Source organism: Urocitellus parryii, chromosome 7 (genome assembly GCF_045843805.1).
Source record: "Urocitellus parryii isolate mUroPar1 chromosome 7, mUroPar1.hap1, whole genome shotgun sequence".
Lineage (NCBI taxonomy): Eukaryota > Metazoa > Chordata > Mammalia > Rodentia > Sciuridae > Urocitellus > Urocitellus parryii.
In genome coordinates this window covers 6280962-6299877 of record NC_135537.1, presented here as the reverse complement: position 1 = coordinate 6299877, position 18916 = coordinate 6280962, and positions in this window count along the sequence as shown.

Here is an 18916-nt window from a genome sequence, read left to right as displayed (position 1 = left end):
AATATTAGTAATAAAACAAAAATTCATTTAATTTTGTTAAAAACATGCTGCTAGAATGAATACAAATTATCCTACTAAATTCAGCTTTGGCTTGTATTACTTCTGTTATTGATGATGAATTTACACTTCTGAAATAATTTTAGCCATGGGTGAAATGGGAATGATGGTAATTGTATCATCCTTACGTTATTGAGCTATGCTACTGCTATGTTTTAAATGCCTCTCAAAGTTCATGTGTTGGAAACTTATCCCAATACAGCAGTGTTGAGAGGTGGGCCCTCTTGTAAATGGATTAATGCTGTCATCACAGCCGCAGTTGGTTATGGAGAAGTGGGTTCCTCTTTAAAGGATGAGTTTGCTCCTTCCTCACACATGCAAGTACTACAGTATCCTTCTGCCTCCCACCATGGGATAATGCACAAGAAGACCTTCACCAGATGTGGGTCCCTTGACCTTGAAAGCCTCAGACTCAGAACTGTAAGAAATAAATCTATGTTCTATAAAGTACCCGTTCTTGGGTGTCTGGTTATAGCAGCACAAACAATTCAAAACAGCTGCACATTAAAAAAGGCAAACAATGGAGAACACCTGGTCTGAAATATGTGGTCAACACACAATGACTCTGGCCCTCCCTGCCAACAGCATCTGGCCCTCATTCACTCCCTCTCTGTCTCTCACTGTCTCTTTTTATCAGGCTTGCCAACCTGCTCCACACTTGCAAAATGTCATCATGCATGAGGTATTGAGACTGTAAACTGAAAACAAAACCTTTAATGACTATGTCACATTCTAGCAAGTGACTTATTTAACAGATACTGGAATCAAGCTTAGGGAAAATATTCAGCTTTACAAATGAAAAGGAAGGAAATTCAATATCGGGGTCAATACATTCTGCTTTAAAAATTAAAAAAAACAGGAAAACTCATTTGATATTAGCAAAATCTGTTTTTAAAGGAATGAAATTATGCTATGCAATAACTGAGAGTAGATTGATTTCCAATTTTGATAAACAAGCAAATAAAAAACTGTTTAATAAAGGAAAATATCTGCTGCTGTTCCTGAAGTTCATCATCAAGGGATGCCAACAACCCAGACTGCATGAAATGGAGACACAAATTGTCAGTCCCACTGACCTCAGAGAGTGGAATGGAGTGTGTTTCTATTTGCATACACGGGCACACGTGTGCTTGGTGTACTCGTTCTTGCTCTTTCTTCTCTGTCTTTGGCATTACGTAGGTATCCCACACATCTGCCAAGTAGCATTAAATGCTCCATAATGGCATTAACTCGTTCTCTTAATTACTCCACGGAGGGCTTGTCATTTGGCTATTCTCATCCGGATATGTTCTTATTTCTCAAGGACACGGTGTTTCATCCAATTTTTGACATTGCTATTTTTTGCAAGATTCTCATCACTCCCTAATTAACCATATTTCCTTTCTCTCGCTTTTTATCCTCACATCTCCTGCTCTAAGAGATCCCATTAATTGAGAAAATGGAACCTTGGAAGTTGCTTGTCGATGTTAGTTCTGAAAACCAACGTCTTCCTCCAGCGTTCCTCTTCTCTCTTCTCTTTTGGTCCCGTCCTTCAAAGCTACTGTGGAGTTTCTTCTCCAGGAGCCTGTTTCATGGTTAGTTCCCCAGTGGCTGGGACCTTCCTTTGATCCACTCGCCCTGGGGTCATTTCCTTCAATGATCTTGATTTTGATTAAAGAACTTAAATGACCATGTAAACAGCCCTTGAATCATCAAGCTTTGACTTCTTGGGAGTTTTCTGCTCACCTTCAGCCTGATGGCCCTGCTCCTCTGCTGACCCCTCCATGGGTCCAGCAGATCTAGTTCTTTCCTTTCTTCAGTCTTCAGTTTTGCACGTGTGTTTCCCACTGTATGTCGAATTCCTTGAGAGGTGAGCGGAGCCTCACGGTCAACAGCTAGGAGTGAAAAAACTCCAAAAGTAAGAGGGCCGTCTTGAGCTCTGAGTCCCCCCAGCTTTCTTCCTTCTACCAGGCCAGGCCTCTTTTCCTTCTCCGGGAAATGAAGCTACTTTTGCTATCACTCCTCCACCACTTCATAACACATCCTCTCATGGGGCCTCCTGCCCACAGGGGAAACAGGGAGACAACCACTTTCAGCTCGTTCCCCTGACCCCAGGGCCTCTATGTAAGGAAGACTTTCTGGAACATTCTCCCTGGTCCTATTGGCCTCCTTGGTATTCTTACTCACCATTAGAATCTCAATGCAGGAATCCTTCCCGAGCTCCTTCACCAGGTTACTGGACCATCATTCATGCTCTCCTACTGGTGTCCATTGTTAACAACACCCATGAGCTAGTGACTGCTCCATTCATGTTTTCTCTGTAAAAAATACCAGGTATTTGTCCAACATCACTTTCTCAAGACCTTTGCTCTTTTCCAGGCACATAATTTTCAGTCAATAAATACTGATTAAGTGATTTCTTCAAAGGTAAAATAGGACAGTTCTGAAACAACATATAAACCCAGACCATCTGTAAAACGTTAAGTTTGTGATTATTCAGTCTTGATAGCTTTGATCTAAATCGCATTGCATTTATCAGATGCATCACATAAAATATGCAGGTATATTTACTATCCCTGATTTTCTAATTCATAAGCTCTATAGTTATAAAAGTAATGCTAAGTCCTAGTCCCAATATTTAAAAAAATAAAAGTTGCTCTTTTCAAGGTTGTCGTGGTTAGTGAGGGCAGCAAAAATATAAAGAAGTTAGTCTCCATTTTAAGAGATTCTGTGTCATCTGTGCATCCCTGGGTCCATCCAGAGGACCACAGGCCCCCAGAGATAAGAGATGGAGGCCTTATCTAGAAATTGTGGGGACATCCTCTGGATCATTGTAGGATTAGGTTGCAGGCCTGATCATCTTATGGACCATAGCAATGGATTTGTTGATGTTGGAGAAGACACCTGCCTCCTCTGAGTCAGGTGGGACACAGAGCATGGGGCCGATCATGGTGCTCTTAGAAAGACGCCGAGAAGTGAGGAGGAAGGTGCCCAACAGTTCACCGGGAGAACTGTGGCAAAGTCACAGTGGTTATTTCTCATTCCTTCTAATATAATACTTACCATCTTCGTGACGACATAAAACATTCTTTTTGCTCTAATAACTCACTACAACAACAATAACGAAATAAGCTCTTTGTTTACCTAACGAGTAACATTTTTTTTTTGCCTCCTGACAGAATTCTGAGTATGTCATGCTAATTTGAGTGACAAAAAAATACGTAGAAAAGTAGTGGTTCCTGGGATGTAAGCAATGAATTCTGCTTTGAACATGTTGAGTGAAGGCTCCCAGCAGTGGGAAAGGCAGATGGAGCGACCCAGTAGGTACACAGGTGGGAGACTTCCCTCTACAGTGTGTGAGGGCTGCACTGTGAGCTCTCCTTCAGAGGTTCTTGTTACTTCCATTTAGAAATGAAGCCTACCGAAGGCAGAGCAAGATTTGTTGTTGAAGTTTACATGGAGAAGTAACCTAGTGGAGAAGAGAAGTGTGAAGAAATATAAGTAATGACAAAAAAATAAAGAACAAGAAAAGAAAACTAGCTAAATACTACTTGAAGAAGATGGAGGTGAAGATGAAGGAGAAGGTGATAGAGAAGAACATTAAGACCAAGGCAGAGAGGAAGGACGAGGAGGAGAAGAGAAGGCCAGGAATCAACTCAGCAGGAAATTCACATTCCTTTTAGAAAACAGAAACTCAAAACAGGACAAGAGTTGAATTTCTTGCTCCAAAATAAAACGAGGAGACTGAGACACACCTAGCACTTTCAGTGGCATGAGGCCAGATCAAATCCATTTTCTCAGGCTTGCTAAAACGTTCACATTGTTCACTGGCGATTTTTAAAAATTGCTAATGTTAATTCATCCATTAGCAGCTGTTCTGTCTTTTTAATATATGCAAGAAAAGGAGCCAAGAAAGCAAGTGAAAATAACCTTTTGCTTGCACAGTTGTGTTGACTTAAGTCCTCAGGAGTCAAGGATATGGGCCTGCTCCTCAGCACAGGGCTGTACCAGGTACTCAGTTCCAATGCGGAGTAGTGGTGGTATCACCAGGTCAGACCTTCGGGGTATGGGAAATTTTACAGTCAAGTGACATTTTCAAGAGGGGCAGAAACATTTTACTACAAAAAAAAAAAAAAAACAATGTGTGAACATTGCAAATGCTTTATATTACACCAGGATGGATAACATTGGTCTTAAATTTTAGTCATTCTGGAGATGAATAACTTTATATCTTTGTGATTTCAGTTTGCATTTACCTGAGGATCAATAACTCCGAGTATTTTTCTCATAATGATTTTTAACCATAAGTATATGTTTTAAAGAAGTGTTCATTTAGGCTTTTTAACTGGGCGATTATCTTCTAATTGAGTTGAAAGAGTTCTTTATTTCTGGACAGAAGCCGTAATTATATATATGAATTGAATACATTTTCTTGCATACTGTAGATCATCTTTCACTTTCTAACCAGAATGTTAGCAGCACTGAGATTTTAAATTTTGATGAAATCCAATTCATCCATTTTATATGATCTCCACTTTACTGCTTTATATAAGAAATTATTTCTCCCCATCAGCTTGTGGAGGTCCTTCTGTGCTTGCATCTGTGTATTTTATAGTTCTCTTTATCTTCGGTTCTCTGATCCATTTCAAGATTTCTTTTCTGTATGTTGTGAGTTAAGACCTGAAAGTTTTCCTTCTCCATATATTCACTCACTAAGGAATCCTTTATTTAAAAGATGATTGTTTTTCCTATTGAATTAACATGATAGTTTAGTTTAAAAAAAATCCATTAACCGTGATGTGTTGTCCCATTTCTATTTTTTTTGTTCCCTTTATCTACACGTCTATATAGACACTAGTACAACATTATAGTTATTATTATATTATTATTTGTTTACTAGGGTACTAAGTTTTTAAGTTAGATAAGGCCCTCCACTTTGTAGTTGTTTTTCATAAGTTTTATTAATCTGTGTTTTTACATTTCTGAACAAATGTCACAATCAGCATGTCAGATTTGACAAAGCATCTTGATAAATATTATGGGTGAGGTCTTGAACTTATATATAAAGATATAATGACATTCTCACAACTTGGAGCCTTTCAGCTTAAACACAAAATATTTCCCATGAGCCTGGGTCTTATTTACCTTCACCAATGCTTTGTAGTTTAGAGCTTCATGCCAGCTAGCCCTGGGATAAGCAAGTCCTTGTTTACTAACATACCATTGGCCAAATTAAGCCACGTGTTCCACCATCATCGATGCATAGGGAAATGGACTGTGTGGGAATAAACCAAGAGTCCCACGTCCAGGGCTGCAGAAGGAGGGGGTGGAACCTGGAGCCAGCAAGACCTTGGTGTTGCATGGTACAGTGTTGAGGGGGAAGGCCAGGACTCAGCTCTCCCAGTGCCTTGATGCTGGTATCACATGAACGGGTCTCAAAATATCTTCACCTTCTCAACAGATATGAGAAAGAAACTTTACTGACCAAAAAATTTTCTGGGAGAACATGGGGATGGGTTATGTGGAGTGAATTGAACCCAGGGAAGATCAATCTAATCAAATGAAGCGCGGCAGGGCAGTTACTCACCCCCCAATATCCGCAGTACCAAGAGGAGGTGAGTGGTCTGTGACTAGCATCTCTGAATGTGGCATCTTACTGTATTGCAGGAGGAAAAGTGATCTTACCAATGATGTAACATAATTTGAGAGATATTACTTTAGCAAACTGCAGAGTTGGGATTTGACCCCAGGTCTTCTTGACATTGCAGTTATTTTCATATCTTTACACCATGATATATTTATTCATCTGCAAAATAGGATGTCATACTATGTATCCTACTGTCTTATTTTAAGTAGAGATGCATTTGTATGACATCCTTCTTGGCTCATCCACAAAGGAATAGTAAGGAATCATGTGGTATAAAATGGCATACGCTCCTTTTTTTGTGATAAGTGATATGGACAGGTGGGCATTTATACACCTAATACTTCTATAGCCTTTGATTTCTTTGCAAGCAGCAATAGGGAACATTTATTTTTGTAGAACGAAGACATAGAACAGTGACTGGCACACAGTGGGAAAGCAAAGAAAGATGGGAAGATAGAATGGTGATGGGCAGATGGAATACATGGCTCGTTATGTCCATTCCATAAGAAATGGTTGTTGGTTGCTCTTTTCTGGGCTAAAACAGAGTTGTTGCAAGTAGACAAACTGTTCTCAGAAGTCTCGCATATCTGACTTGAAATTTAAAAAAAATACTAAAAATTCTGAAATGAGAGTTCTTATAGTAATAGAATCTGATGTCATTGTCTTAAGAAGCTAAACAGTTCTGGATGAAATTCTATGAGCTTAAAAGAAAAAAAACAAATTTCAGAGTCAGGCTCAACCAACACAAAAGTTGAGCAAAACCCCAAAATAAATAAAACCTATAGTATGTACCCTAACCAGGCAATTTCTTACATAATCTATAGAATAAAACTTCGAGGCAGGGCTGTTTAGGAAAGTGGCATGCAGTTGAAGAAACACTTTCTTCTGGAGAACCATGGTGATCCCAGAGCCTGAGTTGTGCTTGCAGTTGGGAGGAGATTGGCTATTTTGCTGCATTTGAGTGGAATAGGCAGCAACTACTGTTCTGGGAGAAGGTTCTGCAGAAATGCAATGGGGCTGTTTCTCAAGAGAGCCAAAGAATGACTTCCTGGCTTCTGAGTAGCACTTGTTTGTTTAATGATGGAGGAGGAGAGCTGGCTGTGTGAAGGGTGCTGGAGAAGACCTCCAAAGCTGCTTTTCTCTGTGTCCGTGTGTTTACTGTCACCTCCCACCATGTGGGCCTAAGTAGTTTTGCTTATTCCCTTAGTTGTTATCTGTAAGCCCCATGAGGGCTGTAACCACTCCTTTTGCCTGTTTAGGCATTCCTCAAGGCTGCTGCTGGTTTATGTTCACACAGACAACATCTTAAAGAAGGCTAAGCTGGACATGATACCAGGAACATGCATCAGCCTTGTGGAAACACACTATTCCATTTTATAGATGAGGAAAATGAGAAACAGAGACTGTCGTGAGGACTCTTGGGTTGCTCAGAAAGGGTGAGAAGCCATCTCATTTCTCTTCTGCATCTTCCATCAGGCATCTGTCCATCTGCCCTTCCCCTCCACAGGTCCACCCACCTCTGCCATCACCGAGGGGAGCAGCACTTCCCATGGTACCTCTCTTCCCTGTGACTCACGCACATTCAGCAGAGCTACTGGCTCAGGACAAGCTTTCCATAAACGTGAAATATTTTTAAAGCTATACGTTTCTATGAGAGCCATCGTAATGCCCTTTGAAAGGATTTTAGTCCTGATGTGCTGATAGATCTTTAGCATCTTGCTCTCTATATGAGTTTGCTGGGACTTCAATGACAAATCAGCAAGACTTGGTGTGTTCAACGACAGAAATGTGCTTTCTCACAGTTCTGGAGGCTGGAAGTGCAAGCTTAAGGTGTCTTTCTTCAGAGGTCTTCCTCCAGGGCTTAGAGAAGCCATCTTCTCACCGTGTCTTCACACGGTCTTTCTTCTGTATGGGTCTGTGTCCTAATGGCCTCTTTATATTATTATTGTCTTTTCTTTTTTTAATTGGTGCATTATTGTTGTACACAATCAGTAGGATTCATTGTTACGTGCACACAATATGACAATATAAGTTGTCCAATATTGTCGCCCAGTATCCTAATTGCCTGTTCTTATAACAACACTAGTTACACTGGGTTAGAGCCCACCTCATCACCTCGTTTTAACATAATTACCTCTTTAAACAGCCCATCTCCAAATATGGTCAACTCTGAGGTATTAAGGGTTAAGACTTCAACATACAAATATCAGTTGAACACAGCTCAGACCATACCACTCTCAGAAAGAAAAGTGCTGTGTTTGATGAATTATGTGGAAATAATAGTACCTTGAGACTAATCTCAAGCTCCCAAGAAGACGTGAGGAGCAGAGGCAGGGGGCGGGTGGGTTCGCCTGGGCACTGCTGTTCAGTCCTCTTGCTTTCCTCACTAATGCAAAATCACCCTTCAAAGTTCCATTTCCAAGTTCTGCTTGAGCTCAAAAAAACATCACCCCAAGGATCCATATTGAGGCTATGGCTCTTGGAAACAGTCCTGAGTTGAAGGTTGGCATTAATTTAGGTGGACTAGAACAATAGATCCACCTGTATGAATGGGAATTTTAACTATGGGCCAATTTCTATTAAACCAAGAAGTTGGAGTAGGTATCAGTGCTGGGGCACTCTCTGAAGGGCCAGATAGTGAGTTAAATGGGAATCCCTCCTTCATTTTTGGAACATTTTCTTTTACTAGTTTCCATGCTGCCATTCTCTAATTTCTGTGTGTGTGTGTGTGTGTGTGTGTGTGTGTGTGTGTGTGTGTGTGAGTGTGTGTGAGTGTGTGCGTTTCCCCCTCCCTAAAAGTCTAGTTGCAACTTCTGCGAACATTAAATGTTACAGGGTAAGTGCCTAAAATTCAGGCAGGCCCAAGGGTCCTCTCATTGTGTCTCCTGCTCTCCCCTGAGCATCCCATGAGTGGGAAGGTCCTCTGTGCCCAGAGGTCTTCAGTCCTTGCCCTCTTCTACATTCAGGACGACTCAGAACACTGTAGACATCTCTCTCACTTCCAACTGCACACTTCCAAAACTATGGGCTTGATTTTGGTCTAATTCTTTCACCACTAAACTGTCTCAGAAAATGAGTTCATGATATCCTTAATTTCACATTGAAGATAGTGCAATTGAAACTATCATTAGAGGAGAAAGAAAGAGAGAGGGAGAGAGTTTAAGAAAAGAGTGGACAGAGCTCAGAGTCCTGCAGATGAACACCAGAAGTCTAAACTTTGTGTCCAGAAAGAGAAGAGAGCATGCTATTTTCTGACAGGTTTTAAAGGGATGTAGAAGAAGCACATGAGACAACCAGAATGGAAGGAGGGGAGAGGGGAGAGGCCCCTAGGTGCTGTCAGGTTGTAGTGGTTTAGCTGTGGTGTCCCCCAGATGCTCAGGTGAGAGACAATGCAAGAAAGTTAGGAGGAGAAATGATGGGTTATGAGAGCCTTAACCCAGTCAGTTAATTAATCCCTGATGGGACAAACTGAGTGGTCATTGGAGGCAGGTGGGTTGTGGCTGGAGGGAGTGGTTCATTGGGGGCGTGGCTCTGGGGTGTTTATTTGTATCTGCAGCGTGGGGTCTTTCTCTCTCTGCTTCCTGATCACCATGTGAGCTGCTTCCTTCTGCCTCACCCTTCTGCCACGTTGTTCCTGCCACCTGGATCCCTGAGGACTGAAGCTGGCTGTTTATGGACAGGAGACCAGTGAAACCGTGAGCCCCCAAATAAATTTTCCTCCCCTAAAATTGTTCTGGTCAGAACTTTAAGTCACAGCAGCAAAAAAGGTGACCAAACTCCGGGTGTTCCAGTCAAACAGTGGAATGTTAATTCTGAGTCAACTGTGAAGAATTGAATATACAATGCAAATTGCAAATTCCCACTAATGTTTTTTTATTCAATGACATAGTAACAAACACAATAGATACATTCAGACAAAATGCTAATAGTGACTGAAATCATGAAGATAAAAGCAGAAAAGGTTTTACTCAGGAATTAAATTTAGAGAGAACCCAGGGAAAGCAAATAGTAAATTATAGGCATAAACGCAAACATGTAGATATCTTCATTAAACATGAACAGTTAAACACACCAATTAAAATCTGGATATCATCAGAAGGAAATTTAAAACAAACAAACAAGCAAAACTACAGTACCCGAGGAAATTCTATTTATAAGAAAACTTCTTCATCTATAATTGTGTGTGCAAGTTAAATAAAATGAAAAAGATTGCAAAAGATACAAGCACTAATCAAAAGAAATCTGGAATGTTCTATGTTAATATCAGACAATGTAGACTTTAGAGAAAAGAGGAGTAAGAGCAATAAAGATGAATGTTACCTAATGAACAAAGAGGCAATTCGCTAAGTGTACAAAAGAATCCTAAACCTTCAGCCTCACAATATCCATGCAACATTATAAAAAGAGACTCAGAACAGATGATGAGACCACAGATAGTACTGAGAGGAAAAGCAGGAAGCCCACAGCTGCATCTCAAGGCCTCAGCACATCCTTCTTGATTGTTATTAAAATATGCAGACATGCTAAGTGGGCTGGCAGGACACGGAGCAACAACACCAAGAACCCAGGTCTAACAAATAGTTATGACATTGCAACAACTGATGACAAAATACATAGTCTGTAAAAGTGCCTTGACTATTTATCAAGGAAGACCACATCCCAAGTCATAAAACAAAATAGTAAAAGTAGAAGACCTGGGATCACCAATGTATATTGTACATATCAAAATTGATAAGAAATCAATAACAAAGGTAACTACAAAATCTCTAAAAACTCAGAAATTAAATAAGAATTTAAGCAATTCACAAGTCATGAAGGAAAATATTGATAAACCGGACTTCATCAAAATTAGAAGTCTTTGCAAAAAATGAGAACAAAATGAAAACTCAAGTTACTTAGAGAAAATATTTCCTTATTAAATGTCTGACAATGGAATTGCATCTAGAACTTGTAAAGAATTTTGAAAATTCAACACTAAATAATAAACCAGTCAATTAAATTAAAATCAGCAAAATAGTTTATCCTGGATGGTTTATCTAGGAAAATATAGCAGTGGTAAATAAGCATAGGAAAATATACTTACCTCATTAGCCACTAGGGAAATGCAACTTAAAACCAAATAGATACTACTGCACACCAAAGAGAATGACAAAATAAATAGGAAATTTAAACATTAAGAATTTAAAGTCACAGTATCAAACACTGGCAAGGATATGAAGCAGCTGAAACTCTCATATATTACTGGTGGGATGCAAAGCAGGAGATTATTTTGGAAAACTGACATTCTCTTGTACATGTCAGTGGATACTTTCTGCATGACTAGCAATTCCACTTCTTAGGGATTTACTCAAGAAAAAGAAAAACCATGTGCACACAAAATCTTCTAAAAAAATTGTAGTAGCTCTATTCTTACTGCCAAAGCTGTAAACCTTTAAAATATTTTTAAAAATATCTTTTAGTGGGTGAATGAGGAAATAAACTTAGGTAACTATGTACAACTGAATTCTAAAAATATTAAAGACAAATAAGCTATTGATACATGAATAAATCTCTAAGATGTATTGTTGGGATAAAGAAATGGTCCTCACAGGTTACAAACTGCCTGATTAGACTTAAGACATGATGGAAAAGGCAGCTACTGGGTATTCTTAGATTAGGATCAACTAGGAAGAATGTAGCCTGGGAGGGTGTGTAGTAGAAGAAACAGAGTGAGGAAGTTGGTGGGGGTCATTGGACTATTCTGCATGCTCACCATGGTTGTGATTGTATAAATCTATAGAAATTTAAAACTCATGCAAATTAGCATCAGAATGATATTTTTATCGTATACAGATCTGGAAATTAATACATTTAAGAGTAAGGGAAGCATAGAGGGCAGGGTCTAGTTGTGTTAGAGAAGGAGGAGAGATTAGATTTGGGCTGTAATGCCAGACTCGTGGGACTCCAATAGACCTCCAGGATCTGAATCTGATGCAATCACACAAGAGTCTTTATTGCAAGCTCGAGCCTGGACTCACAACTGTTCCTGATGCAGCTGTCCCAGGGAGTGAGTCCCAGTCCTTTCTCCAGTGAGATTTTATAGGTTTGGGGGGGATACTCTATGCATTACAACATCACACAGCAAATCATTCCATACCATGGGAAAGACAAACATCAACTCTTAACATTGATTAGCACATTCACTGGCGGGAACAAGTTGGGTAAGGGTGATTGGTTAGTACAAGAGGGGTATTCCTTTGAACTGATTGGTTTAGGCCACGAGGGGTGTACATGCTAAACTACATGGTTTCCCAACATGTTATCAACCACTATAAACTACTGGGGGGGTCATCTGGCATCCCAGGTATTTTCCCTGTCTCATGCTGATTGGTGGTTGCTAGGGGGTTGCTATGGGTCCTCACCTAGCCTAACTGAGTCAGGGACACCTGGCTCTGCAGATCTCTCCTGTTATTTGCAGACAAACAACTCAGCAGGGTGGGTATGTGCCTAGGAGTGCTCTACGGTTTTTTCCAAGGACAGGGTCACCCCTCCCTTGGACAGGCTTTGAGGTAGAAGCTGTTTTCAAAAATGGAGTCACATCAGTTTCTCAGGATTAGATTAGGATAGTTAAAAAGGATAGACATGGAGATACAGGGCAACACATCAGATGAGTAGATGTGGTGTAGGAGTGAATGTGAGCTATTGGTGAAGATTTGTGAGTTATGGAATGCATATGGTCAGTGTAATCTCCTGGGAGAATATGCAGCGTGAGAAGGCGTTCAGAGACAAATGCCAATATTGAAGAATTTTTCAGGGCTTATGTTTGTCAGAAACTTGGCAAAATAATCCAGGCAGAACAGTGTGAAAACCAGTAGAATGTTCCAAGATGATAAATGTGGTCAACTGCATCAAGTGCAACTAGTTTAGACATGATATGGCCACTGATATTTGCAGGTGGGCCTGGAGTTATAATATCATGACAACTCATAAGAATTTCTATAAAGTCTCAGAGTGTCTTAAATCTAACCAGATGTGCCAAAGGAGCATGTCAGAATATTTGAGATAATGGAAAGGTGCAAAGTATGTAACAATGATTTTGTATACTATAGCGTTTTTCCCTTGAAGCAATAAATATCAAGTTTGTAGTTCCATAGAAATGGATTTAAATTCATTTCCCTTAGGTTTTATTTTTAACCTGAAATGGATACATTTCAGAATTGATAAGTATACACAGAATCTTGACTTGCTGGAAATTCCTCAAGTTACAAGAAGCTCTTTGAGCAGAATGGGGTTAATATTATGGAACTCTTACTATGTGATGGTCTCTTATTTATAGACATCATTGATTTTGTCATCAAATCACTTATTCAATATTCCTTCGATGATCATTCCCTGCGCTCTTGCTAGGAGCTGAAGCAGCGATGAGGAAGGAGAAGGGAATAGACTTGGAGTTAAGGTGTTGTGTTGTGTTTTGTTTTGCAGCCACAATGGATGACCTTGGAAGCAGGGGAAAGGGTTCAGATGTAACAAGTGAAAACACAGGACACCCAGTTAAAAATTTGAGTTTCAGGCAAACAATGAATTCTTTTTTGGTATACCTGTCTCATGCAATATTTGTAGTTCATATGCATGTATATATGTATTTCTCATGCAGTTTATAATACACACATCTTTAATGAGAACTACATATACTAAAACATTACCCATGCTTATATGAAATTTAAATTTAATGCCATGTCTTGCATGTTATCTGGCCAAGCTACAACAGAGGACTGAAAGGTTAAGTATTTAAAAAGTATCAATAAATGTGACCTATGTTAAAGAATTCAACCAGCCCCATTGAAGGACTGTGGTCCCTTAGTCTGTGATCTTTGGCTTCCTTTGCATACTTCTGTGATTTCTGAATTTCAGGGAAGCTGAAGCTTTTAAATACAACCCCCAGGTTCTGCGGGTGGGAGCTATTGGCAGGGAGGGAGAAAGCCCAGGGGATTTTCTCCTGTCTCCTGGCTGTGCCTCTGGCATCAGGAGCAACAACTGCCTGAGGCATCAGCCTCAGCATCCCGGCAGTGGGCTGAGGAGCACAGCATTCCTGTGGATCCCTGGGATCCCATTCAGCAGCAGTGCTCTGGTCCCAGCAGCAGCACCAGAAGCCTGGCCTCAGGGCGGGTCCCTTTGCTCTGGCAGTTGCTGATCAAGGACAGGGATCTGGGATTGTTGTTTGATGAGATTGGAGGCCTTGGAGTTATTTTACAATGGGTTAAGTAGAAGGAGTGGAGGGAAAGACATACTTACCTTGAAGGAGAAGGAAGTGAGTTGCTACCACAGACAGCTGCATGGCAGCCCCTGGCGGAGCTCACCACAGGACACCCATCACTGCTGTGACTCAGGACGTCTCAGGACAGCAAGCAATAGTGCTGGTGTGTGTCTGCATCTTTCTCAGGCTCTAGAGAGAATCTCTTCTTACAAGTTTGAGTTATGTCCTGTGTCTCTCATGGCCCATATTTTGTTTATCTTTTAATTGTGTTTACATCCTCCTCACGCCAGCCACCTGGCTATGCCCTGTCTCTGGATGACTGAAGGCAAGCTGTGAGCCTGTCTCTGGACCCCAGGCCCACTCTCTGCATACTGGCATCTTGCGGATTTTCTGACATCCCTCTGTGGTCCTTCTGAATCTCAAGAGGTTGAGGACTTTCCGATGAGAAATGATAACTCCACACAACTGCAAGCTATCAACTCTGACTTTGCTCATCTTAACTTCGATATAAACTGTGGGATTTGAGTTAAATCTGAAAGCTTTGCCTATTTTACTTATAGGGACAAAAAGGGAAAATCCTGAAACAACTGCATTAGCTCCCCATGACTACTCAGCAAAATAAAATAAGTAAAAATTATGTTGCTTAACTCTTAGAATATAACAGTATAAATATTTATTCAAGTAATTTTTAAGCAGAAAGTAGTCCAATCCTGGATGACCTGAACTGGATTTGTTATATCTAAGGAAAGGATTAGCATCCTTACTAGCAAATATGAGGATTTAATGAGATTTTATATATACACACACACACACACACATATACATATTCTCTTAAATTACTAATATTGAATATCACCCGTTTTTTACTGGTTCACATGACAACTTCATTTTAAATGACTACTGATTTTGTGGCTTCCTCTGAAAATGACATTGAAACACATTCTCTCACTTCTTTAAATTTTATGATTCCTCCATTTCTATTTGTCAATTAAGAAAAAAGAAGAGAGATTGAGGGAGATAGAAGATACTTGATGTGTTCTGTCTTTCATTATAAAGTGCCTACTATGTGCTGGCACTCTGCTCAACCTTGGGCTACAGAAATTAGCAACCTAATGTGAACATCCTACTCCCCAACAATAGTAACAACAAGTCCGACTAACACTTAAGAAGGATTTTGTTCTGGCAGTAGCTGTTCAAGGACTGATGGGAAACTTTTCGTTTATATCACCCAGTCCTCAAATTATTACCCGGTTCAGTATGATCATCCCCTAAAAGAAACTAAAGCTTTGAAAATGAAAGAAAACTAAGATTGCATGTCTAGAATTCAGCGGAATCAGAAGAGAAGGGAAAATGACCAAAAATAAAGGTTAGTGTGCGGTGGAGGTCACACTGATGTCCATGCTGGTTAACTGGACCTCCATTTCAAATGCTCTTCCTTCTCAAAAGAGCAAAAACACTTAACAACACTGAACCTCTGCTCCTAGGTGGACTAGCTTCTGGGGGACTCATGTTGCTCTGTCCTGCCTTCTCTCCTGCCCCACTGTGGCTCCCCCTCCTGACTGCAGGACCTTGCTTTCCTGTGGGGTTCTCAACACTCAGCAGTTGATACTTTTTTCCTCCTCCATCAATAGTGACTCCGAGTTTATAACACCATATTAGATGTTTTTTTTTTTCTAAACTTAGAATCATGCAGCCTATTTAATGTCTCCACTTGGACACTGATCTGCTTATATTTAACATATCCAAAAACGGCTTCTAATTTTGTGTTTCAAAACTTCCACTCCCATAATCCCAGTGGGCTTGGGAGGCTGAGGCAGGAGGATCACAAATTCAAAGCCTGGTTAAGTAAAAGTGAGGCAATAAGCAACTGAGTGAAACCCTGTCTCCAAAATAACATAAAAACCATGGCTGGGGATGTGGCTCAGTGGTTGAGTGCCCCTGAGTTCAATCCCCAGTACCAAAAAAAAAAAAAAAAAAAAAAAAACAACAACAAAAAACTTTTATTTATGCAAACTTTTTTTTCTTTTCTAGTTAATAGAAAGGTTAACTTATTGGAGCAAATTGAATTGGTTGTATTCAAAACATATCTGGACCATTTTCCACCACCTTCTAATTCAAACACTCTTATCATCTCTGAAATGATCTGATTGGAAATCATTTGGATGAGACCCATAGAAGCAGTGTGCCAGTTCTTGTATCAACTTCAGATTCCTCTCAACATAGCAGGCAACTTAAGGAAGCCCACCTTCTAAATTAATTGCTCAATTCTCATTTATATGAGCAATCAAATTATATATATATACATACACACACACAGACACACACACACACATACAGAGAGAGAGAGACTATATATTTGTGGGAGAGAGTGTCTATATATATGTGTGTATATATATATGTATGTGTGTGTGTGTGTGTGTGTGTGTGTGTGTGTGTGTGGATGGGGACTGAATTTATGTACTTTCTGGTCAATTTTTTTTTGTGAACCTAAAACTGCTCTAATAAAAAGAGCTTAAAAAATAAATAGCCAAAATCCTTCTACAGGCCCAAAGGTTGATAATGAGATATTCCACTCCATCTTGAGTTTTTGTCCGAATTAGGATTTTAATTTCATCCTCCCACTGACTACATTTTTTAAACCGTTATCCACCTAGCACTCCAGGTCCTCTCTCCTGTTCTATTTTCATCTGCAGGCACTTATCTCCACGTAACATGCTGCTTGAGGTCATGTTTATTGTCTGTCTCCCCCAACAACTCTGTAAGTTTCATGGGAACAGTGATTTTTATAACTTTTTTAAATTGTTTTATCCCACATAGTAGGTGCTCAAGATATATCTGTTGATCATAGGGAAGTGGGAATTTTTAACAACAGAAAATAAAGAGAAATCCATCTTACTGTTAGGGCTACCAGGGGAAAGCTTACTGAAGACATGTAGGAAGAAGAGTAAGAAGCCATCCCTAGCCCAGATAGAGCAAGTGCAAGGTGTGAACTCATGCATGGATTTGGACAGAGATGCTGAAGTCAATCGAGCAAGGAAAGAGGCAGTAGGAAAGTGAACTGGATGCACATTGGGAGGAGGCAGATCACAGGCTGGTGGCTCATGTATATATTTTGCTTTTAAATTTTAGTGAAATGGAGAGAAGTTGAAGGGTCTTGATAGAGTCAAGTCTGCATCTGGTTGTTAAGGGATTCTACCTGACTGCTGAAGAAGAGCAAGGTTAGAAGCAGGGAGGCTGTGCAGAGGCCACTGTGGGAAGCAGGTGACCTCTCGGGAAGGCAGAGCTGAACATGATATCCGTGGGTGGAGATGGAAAGGGGTCACAGCGTTCTGGGTATATTTTGGAAGGAAAACCAATGTGATTTCCCAAATAACTGTATATAGAATGTCAAAGAACAAAAGGAAAGAGAGTAGAGTCTTTTAGAAGGACTGTGAGGTGACATCCAGGCTATAAAAATAGAGAGACAAGATCAGACTGCTGCAAGAGGCTAACTTGGAAAGCAATAGTGAAGCTGAGCACTGAGCCCTTGTATCATGAGGCCCTCCCATTGCCTAGCTCTGAGAATCCAAGTATGTTATTTTTCTTCTCTTTATCTGGTTTTCCTTAGCAGAAATCAGGTCCTTATGCTGTAGCATTGGCATGGTAAAAGCTTCCAGACCTCTCAATACCTGTGTGGGTGCTTGATTCCTCTTCCACTTTCTTACCTGGATTTTCTATCCCCACTTCTGACCATCTTTTAAGGCTGCATTTGTAGTCTCCAACTATGCAAACTCTGTGACTGCAGTGCACCTATCCAGGTCTTATCCTAGATCATACTATATCAATGACAACTTAGTAGGATTTAGGGATGAGTTTCATAGAATTTGGGTGCAGAGAAATTCAGATGCAATCCTTCTTAAGACTCTTCTTTGGAAAGTACTGGCAAGTCCACCAGACATCCTGTATAAAAGTGAACTGTCTTAAAATATTCTCATCTATTTGGTACAGGACAATATATATACATTGTAGAAGAAATGAGATGTGAAACCAAGTGAAGAAAATTAAGAAATCATAGGGTAAAATATCCCCTGCAACAACTGAACCAAAGATGATAAAAGTTAAAATTAGGCACTGTCACATGGCAGGGTTTATGCACACACATGTTTTATGTTTGGGGGTGTGCACATATCAACTTGAGGAACAAAGACATCTTCCACTAGATGTCAACCCCATTTGGTAACTTTGTCCTTGGAAATAAAACCTCCTTTCTCTCTGAGTCTTGATATCCATCTAGAGTCGCTGATGCCTATTCTCCAGGCTGGGATAAGTTTTAATGACAGCATATATATAAAAAGAATTATTGTACATGTTAGCTCTTTGTAGCTATATAGCCTTTCATTTTTATGCAAAATGAGGAAAAGTTCTAAAATATTTAATTTTAAATTGAATGAGGTCATTTACATATTATAGACAATGCATATATTCTACCATTGTGCTGGACCTCTATGAGTTGTTAAATCAGAATCCCTCTCTTCGCTGACAGGATAGTTCCACATCTCACCATCACATCACTCCTGCCCTAAACCTGTCAAACTGCCATAGTTGCTGAGTGAAAACCATGAGTGCCGGGAGCAGCTGGCATAGAGAGCAGAAAACAATGGCTATAGGCATCAATACACCCCAACAACTTTACTAAGAACTTTATATTAAATCACTACAAAGGCCTCATCAGACAGCGGATGACTTGCTGAAGGTCCCTGGGCTGAGCAGTGGCAGTATTCTGCCATACTGCCTGTTACTCTCCACACCCATCTTCCCTTGACCAGCCAAGAGAGCTGTACTCACTAATGGAGTTATTCATTCCCCAGGCAGACTCCTGTGTCTGTGAATTCACATACAAATAGAATATGACCTTCGCTCTCAACTAGGTCCCAACCCGTTTACAACAGAATGTAATTTCCTCATCTGTAAAATGGTGGAAAAATACCCTTCCAATCTTACAAGGCTGTGGGGAGAGATGA